Raw genomic sequence first — 12,505 nt, forward strand, 5'->3', positions numbered from 1 at the left:
ATAGTGATAATGGGGAATCAAGGCACCGACTTGTTGTTTCTTATAAAAACATCATAATCTCTTGGCCTTGGTATGGTCCAATCATTGTCAATATTGACAAGAACCCTCTCCATATCGCCCAAGATCAAGGCTATGAAGACCTCCTTGCATAGAGTGCTTGTGTCTTCTCTGTTCTTGGTGGAGAACACTGTAATAGCCAAGAACATGGCCGCCACATCAGAGTTTGCCCTAGTTCAGTCAGTGTTTGTGAGATAGTCTGGGCCAAGGATGTTCTCTACAGCATCTAGTACTAAGGCATGAGGAAAGCGAATAATGCGTTTGAGGCGATCCCTAGTGATGACCCCATCGAAGGCCATTTGCCTCTTTGAGCTGCTCAGTTTAATAGGGGTATCCATCTCTGGTTTAACTTAGAACCAGGAGGTATCAATGATACAGAACTAGACAGGCCTAAATTGGTCATGAAGCTAATTAATTTTACCATGAAGGCTTGGCTTAATAGTCGCGTTAGGTAATTATGTTAATGATTGAAGTGTCACATCCTCTCTTAAATCTTGCATACTTTGATCCCCTTCAGACATCTCTAATTAATTTAGTATAATTGCCAAATCTTCAGATGAAGATCCACTTGTGAAGATATCGTTTTGAGTTTCCTTTTCTTTAATTACAAGCCACAATCATATTTTGGCTAATATTCTTTCGAGTTTCCAACTAATACAACCAACTAATGTCCTGTTCGTTGGGACTTTAACTTGCCATAATGGCCCGGATCTCTCTAAGATCAAATGTGTAATGATGACCGGACGCTTTGATTTAGAGTATTGATTTCCATAATATTGTAAATATTTGAATTTGAGTATACCCATCATAAGGAGCTAATGATTGTCTTAAACCAAGGCATTAAATATAAAGAATAAATATTTTAACATGTGATAAGTGACATATAAATAATAAACAGAGTGAGTATAAAATATATATAAATATATGAGATAACATATATATATATATATATATATATATACACACACACACACACAATCTATATATATATATATATACAATAAATTAAATTTAATATGCAGATTTGGTGTTAGTATTCTTGAAAGAGTATGTGATTACTGCATATTTTATAACAAAAGTTTAATGCCAGTGGTAAGTCAATATATATATAAAATGATGTATGTATATAAACTCATATAATTAGTATATATATGCATATATATATATATACAAAATATTATGTATATATATACATATTTATATGAGTGATTATAAATGGGTTTATATATATAGAGTGTTCTAAGCAGCAAGTGTAGAAGGTTGTGTTAGATATATAATCCTTATCACCTACCCCTAATATTAGACTCAAGCATTCTCTATGTATATAATGGGATGTTGTATCTGGTCAATTTGTGGATAAATCTGTATAAATGTTGTTATTTTTATAGGTTGTGTGTCATTGTAAAATCTTGTTAAGGATAGATGTTAGGGGCCACATGGATCACTGTTTTGCCATCTGCCCCCATGTTAGCTAGGTAGTCGGTCCTTTTGTTGCCCTCTCTGTAGATGTGGTTATAGATGACTCTGTCGAATGTTTTGATGTCCATCAGTATCTTAGTTAGGGAAGCATTTAGCTTCTAATCAGGCATTGCCCCTTTTCTAAGGGCATTAATGATTATTGATGAGTCCCCTTCAATGTTAATCCTCTTTACATTTAGTATTTTGCATAGATTTATACCTTCAGCTAATGCTTTCATATTTGCTTCATTGTTTGTGCTTTTGCCCATGGGAATGGCCATGTGAGCCAATTCTTCTCCTTTTGAATTGTGAAGGCAACAACCAGGACCAGCATCTCCTGGGTTGCCCCTAGATGCCCCGTCAAAGTTAAGCTTAACCCATCCAGCTTTAGGGGGTAGCCACTTACATTCTGCACGTTTTGTGTTGTTGGGTGGTGGACCTTTCCCTATGAAAGGTGGAATCTTTAGACCCTTCCACCTTAGTCTCATCTTTTCATCCCAACAAGACATATTGACATCCCTCTAACTGTTAGAGATCTGGTTATTTACCATTTCTACTATGGTAGCTTCGATTTTATTGGTTAGTTGGGCCCAGTGCATTTTACTATATTTGAAAATCCTCCTATTTATCTCCTTCCAGATTTCCTAGATCACAAGGGAGGGGGCTATGACCCATAGATTTTCGTACATACATCCTATGTTCCGAATGGGCCATGCATGGAATATGTCAGAGAGAGTACTAGGAATAGGGGTATACCAATTCAATTGTTTTTTCAACTAACCCTCACAATTGTGTGCATATTCACTGGTTAACAGTATATGATTAGTATTTTCTTCCTCCTTTTCGCATAATGGGCACCTACTGGGGCCCTCAAATCCTAGTTTCATGAAGGTTTCATTGGTGAGGATCCGGTTTTGTATTGCTAACAATGCAAACAAGCTTGCCTTTGGTAGGCATCTTTTATCCCAATAAAGCGTTAGGGGCAGGTTAGTTTTTGGGTTATTCTTTTTGATTAATAGGTGTTTATATCCCTCCTTAGTTTCATACTTCCCCTTCTTGGATCCTACCCATATTAGTTTATCTTTTTCAGAATTTAATGCAGGGTTCCTTGAGGCTAGGATCTATGCTAAGAGGGATCTCTCCTAGTCCGGTAGGTCAAAATTATTCAGTGATTTCCATCTCCATTGTTTGAGGCCTTCAATGTTGTATTCTTCCACATAGTCTCTCACTTTATCTCCCCATTTCTCTTCAATGATGGGTATAATTTTGTTAAAGTTATGAAGTTTGTTGATGGTTGTTTGAGCCCCCCAGGAATCTCTCCAGAATAAGGCATCCTCCCAATTTCCTAAATTCCATGTTAGCTTATCCGTTATGATATCTCTACAACCGATCCGGGTTATGAAGGTATTTTTTATAAAGGATCCTTGCCCATTTGAGGTTTGGGTTATTATACATTCTCCATACTAGTTTTGCTCCAAGAGCCTTGCTTTGAATTTTTAGATCTTTGATACCTAAACCCCCAAGGTCTTTAGGCATGCATATCTTTTCCCGTGCAACCAATGGGAGTCTGAATTTATCTCCAGAACCTTGCCAGAAGAATGTCCTGATATGTTTTGTAATTTCCTTTCTTTTGGTTGAGGGTAGATCCATGCATGAAAGTTGGTATATTGGCATTGCTGAGAGAACTGACTTAATCATGGTGGCCTTTCCAGTTGAGGATAACCATTTCCCTTTCCATGAGGAGATCCTGTTTGTAATTTTGGAGACCACTTGATCCCATAATTTGGATGATCTATTCTCTTTGTCTAGGGGAAGTCCTGGGTATTTACATGGTAATTCCCCTATATTGTATTTAAGTATGTTTATGATTTTCCTTTGGAGTTCTTTATCTGTGTTGAAAAAAATGTTGGATTTTGAAGTGTTGATTTCCTATCCAGAAATCATAGTGTAGTTTTTTAAGATTTTTTTAAGTGTTTTTCCTTCTATTGTATTGCTCTGTCCAAACAACATGGTGTCATCAACAAATTGTTGATGAGTTATTGGTTCCATGTCTGATGTAATTTTTATACCCTTCAACTGTTGTGTTTCTCTTTCCATATTAATCATCCTTCCCAATGATTCTACCATGATGATAAAAAGAAAGGGGGAAAGGGGGTCCCCCTGTCTGAGTCCTCTTGAAATTTCAAAGAAACCTTCTGAGGCCCCATTGGCTAAGATTGATACTCTAGGTGTTGCTATGCATTCATATGTCAGATTGATCCATTGCTTATTAAATCCAAATGATTCAACACATTTACATAGAAAGTGCCAATTTCCTTTGTCATATGCCTTTTTAATATCTAATTTTATCATCATACTTGGTTCCTTATTATTTTGTACTGAGTGGATTGCTTCTTGAGCAATGATTATGCCATCATAAATAGATCTACCTGGCACAAAGCCAGTCTGTTCCTCACTAATTATTATGGGGAGGAGTTTGTAAAGTCTATTTGCAATTGTTTTTGTGAGTAATTTATAAAGGGTGTTGCATAATGCTATTAGTCATAAATCCTCAAAACAATCTACTATTTCCTTTTTTGGAATCATAGCTATGAATGTGTTATTTAGTTCTCTTAGAATCTTTCCTGAATTTCTCATCCCTTCCAGTGCTTCAGTAATTTCTTCCCCCATGAAGTTCCAACATTTTTGAGAAAAAAGTGTGTTGGGAATCCATCAGGGCCAAGAGCCTTATCCGGTCCCATTTGGAATAAAGTTGTTTCTACTTCTTCCCTAGATAGTTTTTTATTAAGCATCAGGTTGTGTTCCTTAGATTATTTTGGGAATGCATTTTAAGAATTCACTCTCTTTTGACCACCTAGATCCCTCTTTATTAATAAGGATATTTTCAAAATACCATACTGCTTCCCTTGCTATACTATCAGGGTCCTCACTGAAGTCTCCTGAATTTAATTTTATTCTATTGATTCTATTTATAGCTCTTTGATGTTTTGTGTTGTTGTGGAAGAAGCTTGTATTTCTATCCCCAGCTTCCAACCAGTGTTCCCTGGATTTTTGTTTCCAAAATATATCTTCTCTTGCTAGGATTTCCTCGTATTGGGCCAAGTTGGTCTTTTCCGTTTGATAAAACGTGTTATCCATCCCATGCTTAATTACCTCTTCATTAGTTTTTTCCATTTCTATCTCAATTTCCTTTTTTTTTGTGAAGATGTTTCCAAAGTGCATTTTGTTCCATATTGTTAATTGTTGCTTTATCTTTTTTAATTTGGTAACTACTTTGAAAGTTTTGGAGCCTATAACTTTTGTTTCTTTCCACCATTTTTCTATTAGTTGTATTAAGTTTTCATCCCTTAGCCACATTATTTCAATGCGAAAGTGGTTTTGGTTGGCTTTAATTCCTCTATTATGGTCAATTGGACCAGGAAATGGTCTGATCCTGAGAACGGGAGAACTGAGGACTCATAAGACTATGTGAGATTCCCACATAGGAAGAACCTGTCCAGGTTTTCTGCAATGTTGCAGAATCCTTGTCTTTTATCATTCCAAAGTAAAGGCTTCATTTTTTGTCTTGAATTCCATCAAGTTACACTTATGTGTCCATTCTTTGAAATCTTGAATTGTTTGAGAAATTTTTTTATTACACCCCCCCCCCCCCCCCCCCAATTTTTCCTTGGGATCTAAGATGACATTGAAGTCCCCACCTATTATGTATGTTTGATCCATGTCAATTGAAAGGAAGTCCTCAATTTCATTCCACACTTGTCTTTTTGCTTGTGTTTGGATAGGTCCATATACATTTATTATAATAAAATTTAAGTTGCTTTTAATGCTTATAGCCCAGCCACACATCTAGTTTGGGCTCTTGCTAATTAGCTTAAAGGATATTAGCTTAGGATCCCATATGATGGCCAACCCACCTGAGGCTCCGCAAGCAATTTGACCTTCTATTTCTCTGATACCTAATTTTTTATTGAAGTTTGTCATCTCATTGTTACTTAATTTAGTTTCTTATATTAAGAATATTTCTGGATTGAATTTAGCTATGCAACATTTGAAGACATGTTGCTTGTTAGGGGCATTCAGGCCCCTAACATTCCAAGTAAGGAGTTTCATATCTCCATGGGAAGGTCCTTCCCCTTCCCTGCCTCAAAAAGGTTTGTGATTTTAATCTGGCCAGCAACACTTCCTGCTTTGATTAGTAATTCTGCAATTGATTTTCTTCCTCTCTTTTTTAGTTCAGTAGCATAATCTGAGGTTGAGCAGGTTTCAATGGTTTTAGCTATCCCCAGGTTGTCCATCTTTTCCATTACTTCCTCATATTTACAGTCCTGTAACTCTTCCTTGGTTACGTTAAGTTTGAATAATTTTCTGGCTAACAATACTTTTTGTAATGCTAGTTCTTCCTCATCTGCTATTTCATTTATGAATAGCTCAATGAGGTCATTTGTAACTTCATTGCCAACATACTCAAGGATGTTGTTATTTTCTCTTTCAATCCTTTCTATATCCTTTTCATTGTTGTTATTACTGGAGTTCTTTTTCTTTTTACCTTTTCCTTTTTCTTTTTTTTTTTCCCCTTTTTTGTTCTTTTTCTTTTTCTTTTTTTTAGAGCATCTTGCCTTCTCTATTGTGCATGGTGTGGAATAGTTTTCTGATTCCTCAATGTTATCATCCTTATTTCCATTATCTCCTATTGTTTCCTCTTGGTTATCAACATTAACTCCACTCATCAGGGAGCTGTATTCTATTCCATTATCTTTGCTCTATTCCCTTGAATCGTTGTTTATCGATGGCGGAATTTTAATTTATCATTATTGACAATTTCAACCTTCAGTATAAAATTATGCATTTTAAAAAATATAGAATACTGTTTTAGCAATAGAGGCTGAAGAATTAATATTTAATTTTTTTGAATTATTATTTTTTTAAATAAATTTTAAATTATTGAAATGGTGTTATTATTACAAGTATTGAAATTTCATTAACTTTGCCAATAGATTAATTATTTTTAAAAATAAATTTAAATTATTGAATGTGATGAACAAAGATTGTTTTACATTATTGATAGTCATTGTTTGTATGACATCATGAACACATAGACTCATAAATATATTATATTAAATTAAAGTAATAATAATCCAATAGTAATAGTCCAAGGGGTTGAGCTAAACTGGTTAAAACATTGGGTTCTTATTGTGGAGACCCAAGTTCAAATCCCAATAAGGACATCTAAAGTGGAATTCTAAAGTTGTGACTCTTGGCCTTCCATAGATGGGGAAGGTCTCGGGGTCAATCTAATCAAACATAATAATAGTAATAACAATAATAATAATAATAATAATAATAATAATAATAATAATTCAAAGATATGTAATGGGGATGGGGCCCCCTATTGTGTCCCCAATGGTTCATAGCTCCAGTCAAAAGTTATTCAGGCTTCGGCCAACTACCTATCAAAAAAAAATAAAAAAATCCAATAGTTATAATTTTCATCTTGCATGTTTGTTTACTATTTTAGATTGTACAGAAATAATGGTATTGTTGTTTATTTTTTAGGTTTTGTTTTTAAAGTTCATATCTATACATAGCTTTGAAATTGATATATAGTTATCATTTGCTCAAAATAATTTTTTATTGGATTTATCTTTTTTAAATAGAAGATGTTTTTTAAATAAATTTTAAATTACTGAAATGGTGTTATTATTACAAGTATTGAAATTTCATTAACTTTGCCAATAGATTAATTATTTTTAAAAATAGATTTAAATTATTGAATGTGATGAACAAAGACTATTTTACATTATTGATAGCCATTTTTTGTATGACATCATGAACACACAGACTCGTAAATATATTATATTAAACTAAAGTAATAATAATCCAATAGTAATTATTTTCATCTTGCATGTTTGTTTACTATTTTAGATTGTACAGAAATAATGGTATTGTTGTTTATTTTTTAGGTTTTGTTTTTTAAAGTTCATATCTATACATAGCTTTGAAATTGATATATAGTTATCATTTGTTGAAAATAATTTTTTATTGAATTTATATTTTTTAAATAGAAGATGGATGCACACTCTTACAGTGAAGAGCTTTGTAATGACAAAGCGGAAAGTCAGAAATCTGTGAATTCTCCTCCCACCCCAACCGAGTCATCAAGTTCAAACATATTCACCCCCTCATTCATGGATACAACATTCCATGGAATCGAACGTCATATCCATGGTATTCTTGATCATTTAGAAAATATTTCTGTTGAGATTGCAACAATTAATGATCGAGACATGCAGCAAGTTTGTGACATTCAGGAAATGATGCATTTTTTAAATTTCAAGGGTCAACCACTGGACCAGTTTTTCAAAGAGATCGCACATGATGAAATGCAATATCAAGGAGAACATTGCAGGGAAATCAAAGAAGGCTTTGTTCTTTCCCTCAATCAATAGATAATGCAAAAAGTTCAAACTTCACCGCTAATATGTACATAACATATGCATAGTGTCTCTACAAAGTTTTAAGTCTTTAGAGTTTAGCTTTTGTTTTGAGTGTGTTGAGTTTGGCTTTAGAGTTTAGTTTGTCCTCTTAATTGTTGAGTTTGTTTTGACGTATATGTATGTGGAAATTTAATTCCACATTTTGTAAAAACAAATGTAAATGCTTTTCTAAACTATGAAATACATGGATAATAAATTTTCCACAATGTTTCTTTCTTTCGTTTCTTGCACTTGCACATTCTTTTTCAACGATTACTTACACATATAATATAATACTGAATATACTCAACCTAACTACAAAAGTTTGAATTCAATTTTTTATACAAGGACTAAATAAAATGAATTAGTAAAATTTAGTGTCAAAATTCAATTAAACATTAATTACAAAAATATTGAATTCAGTTATATTTAATAATCAACTAATAATATTCCAATATAATATATTTATGAGTCTCTGTGTTAATGATGTAATACAAACAATGGCTATCAACCTCACTACAAAAGTTTGAATTCAATTTTGTAATTAAACATTAATTACGAAAATATTGAATTCAATTATATTTAATAATCAACTAATAATATTCTAATATGATATATCTATGAGTCTCTGTGTTAATGATGTAATACAAACAATGGCTATCAACCTCACTACAAAAGTTTGAATTCAATTTTGTATACAAGGACTAAATAAATTGAATTAGGAAAAGAAAGTGTCAAAATTCAATTAAACATTAATTACAAAAATATTGAATTCAATTATATTTAATAATCAACTAATAATATTGCAATAATTAGATAAATTACAATAAAAATGAATATATTGATATTAATATTAATAAAGTTGCAAACTTGAACAAGGTTGGCAATATTAATAATGATTTGATAACTTGATACAATCTATAGTTTTATGAATGTTAATTTGATCAATGTATATGACTCATATGTTCCTTATTTGTTTAACAAATTTGTAGAAATGGGTCGATCAAAGAAATTTTTTGAATCTGAAGAACAAAGAAAGGAATATAAAAGAGAATATCAAAGAGAATATCAGAGACAATATAGGAAACAAAAAAATGAACAAATGTCAAATGCCCAAAAGGAAGAGCAAAAGAGGCGAAGGAATGAAATGGAAAGAGCTACATATGCATCTAGAAGATTACAACTATCAACCCAAGAATTACCGGCACAACATAGTGAATCTGAAATTTTACAGTTCATTACATGTCAACAACCAGTTCAAGATGCACAGCCACAACAAATCGGTTTTCAGGAGGAAACTCTCCGAACAACGTTGAATCAAAATAACACACAAAACGTTGGAAATCTTCGAGAAGGGGAATCCCAACCACCAATCGATTTTAATACAGAAAACATTCCAAATCCAAATGGATTACTTTGCACTGAATTTAAAAAGGTGCAAATGACATTTCGTAATCATTTAGATGCCTACCAATCACCTTGTATGTGTCATATTTGCCAAGAATCTTATATTGGAATGAAAGTATATCGAAATCCGGAAGGACCTGTTTGCAACAAATGCAAGCAAGAGAGAGGAATAAACAAATTATCAGCTATCAATAATATGGATCCCAGACCCCAACCACCCGAACTAGCATGTTTGATGCAAGTAGAAGAAATGCTTATCGCACGTGTAAATCCAATATTACAAGTTACGCATGCCATAGGTGGTCAATTCAAATATAAAGGACACACAATTAGCTTTCCACAACACATCAAAAAAACAGCAGAAAAATTGCCACATTCTATTACAAGCTTGCCAATAATTATAGTGCAAAGGAGAGATCAACGCGAGACGAGTTACAATTTTACAGTAAACAGAGACCGTGTGTATAGAGAACTATAGTACAAAATTCAGAATGACAAATTTTATGCAGACGTCACGATTGATACATGTGCACTAGAAAATTTATCAAAAGGAGCTGATCAAAATATATTTGAACAACTGAAAACTGTAAACATGGAATTAGATTCTGACACAAATGAAATTTTGTTTGTCGGACCACTCTTGGAAATTGAAGAAGATAACATTATTGATCACACGACATCGATGGCATCAAAACCACCAAATGCACAAAGAGAGATGGAGTTGATTCGTGCATGGATTAACAACAAAAACACACATCCATCATCATTGATCGAGTGGCCATCAATTGGTGGATCTCCAATCAACGAATATACTACATTGGGACTACTAGATATGGCATTCCCAACATTATTTCCTGATGGGAAATGTGACTGGTTGGAGCCACGGATAAAACAAGTACATCTCCATGAATATGCAAAGAATCTAATTCGATACAGAGATAACCATTTTGGGAAGCATCCTAGGTTCTGATATTACATTACAAATATGATTATGAGGCATCGAGCACAAACGTCAACAACTGTTTTCATCAAAAGAAATCTAGGCGAATTGCCAATCACTATAATGGAACTACATGAGCATATGGAGAATATTCCAAACTCACACTTGGCTGATAGGTTGATGCGATTTGGTACAACTCTAAGAGGTACAAGATCTTACTGGACAAAATATCGAGCAGAACTAACAGACACGTTGTCTACTCCAACTATAATAATAATAACTCTAATTGAAATCTCAACCCGAAGTTTGGATATTCATCTGGTAAAGTTAATATTTTCATGGCTAGTGTTCATTTAGTTATCAACCCAGGGACGTAAAACTTGAAATGGGTTTGCACTATATATATGCACAAAGCTCCTTCAATGGCTATTTTGCATTGCTGCAGTAACTAACATTATGCGAAAAGGAAAGGCAAGAATGGAAATTATAGAAGGCTACAGGAAAACTTATAAAAAACAATGTTGGAATGATCTAATATAAATAACAGAAATCACTTTGTTCTGGCTTGGCTGCAGGAACAGTCAATGGATCTATTTCTAGTGGCTGCAGGAACAGTCAAGGCGTGAACTTCTGCTGCAACTAAAGAAGAATTAATTTCAATGAGCATAAACACAGGATCACTCACCAAGTGGGCCCCCTTGGATGAGTGATATCAAGCTTCCAGAAAAATACTTTTAGCAGATCATAACAACATATCTTTTATTCATTGCTTCCTGAAAATGATTACATATTTTAAAAGAAAAACTCCAGAATACTTATCAAAATTCTTTGCTCTATTCCTTTCTATTCCGTCTAACCTCTAAGAACGAGGAAGAGCTTATTAAAAAGAAAAGATCAACTACAATGGACAACTCAAATCACGCCCAGAAGAAGAGGCAGATGATTGACTGATGAAGAAGATAAGTAGAGCCTGGCTGCAGAAAATGTGGATCTAAATTGAACCACAGTCTTTGCATGTCATAGCGATATTTTGCGAATTAAATGCCCACTAGAGTTAAACTTCTGTAGTGTTGCCTAACTGATCCACTCATGTCGTACCTTGCGCTCGCTCGGCTCCTCTTCAGTTTGATCTCCAGTTATTTCCTATGTGATTCTTCCTTCTTCAGGCGCGAAAGGAGAATATCAACTACGACATCATTTATTATCTGCACTACAACAAAAACAACATACAAGGACATGCATACGTATTTTATTTAATTAATACATTCGTTAATTCACATATGATATTACCCTAAATAATCTGCATAGCAACAGGAACAAATCACTTGGCTGCAAGAATAAATGGCATGGTTGCAGGAATAGACCGACAAAGTTCAAGCATGATTTCATAAGTTCAGGTTTAACACATGGAATACACATAATCAATTTAAAATACTTCACTACTACTATGCAAACCAAAAGATGTCAAAAACCTAAGAGTTTTGATGATAAAAACATGACAAAGTCTCAACTTATCCTGCCCCCCAACTTTAAGAGTTTGTTGATCCTACAACAAAAGGAAAAATTTTGACTCTTGTTGTAACTCTTAAATCACCAACGGTGCCCCGACCTATCCCCCCTGAAGCCAAGTTCTAATAAAATCCTTTCATTTTTTCCTGCCTGGACCATCTAGTTGTTTCTTCTGTGATTGCATCATAGTTATGCTCTATAGGCTGACATGCCAAAAGCGGCCACACAAGGATTGGGGGTTGAAAGATCAATGGTAACCAGTTGTTGGATTTCTCCCTACCTAATTGTATCTATCTAGGGGCTCTTTGCATGGCTACATGAAAATTTTGTAGTGAATAAGGTTCTCCCTGTTTTAAATGTTCCGGTAGATTATCCCAGTGCTGAGTTAACCCTCTTATTGCAGTTGTCCTGTCAGTCTAAATCAAATGCTCGTATGCTTGATAGACTTCTTCTCTCATTGGAAGCACTAATTTTCTAACATCATCTCTTACCAGTAACTTCTACCAATCATAATAAAGAACTCTCGGTGCTTCTGATTCCCTTCTTAATGGTAATGGACAACCAAACTCTAATTTTTCATATTCCTTGGATTGTGCCCCCATGATAATCTCATTTTGGATCCATGACATTAAAGATTTGATATGGATATCCCCAATATACA

Source organism: Cryptomeria japonica, chromosome 10, assembly GCF_030272615.1.
Source record: "Cryptomeria japonica chromosome 10, Sugi_1.0, whole genome shotgun sequence".
Classification (NCBI taxonomy): Eukaryota; Viridiplantae; Streptophyta; class Pinopsida; order Cupressales; family Cupressaceae; genus Cryptomeria; species Cryptomeria japonica.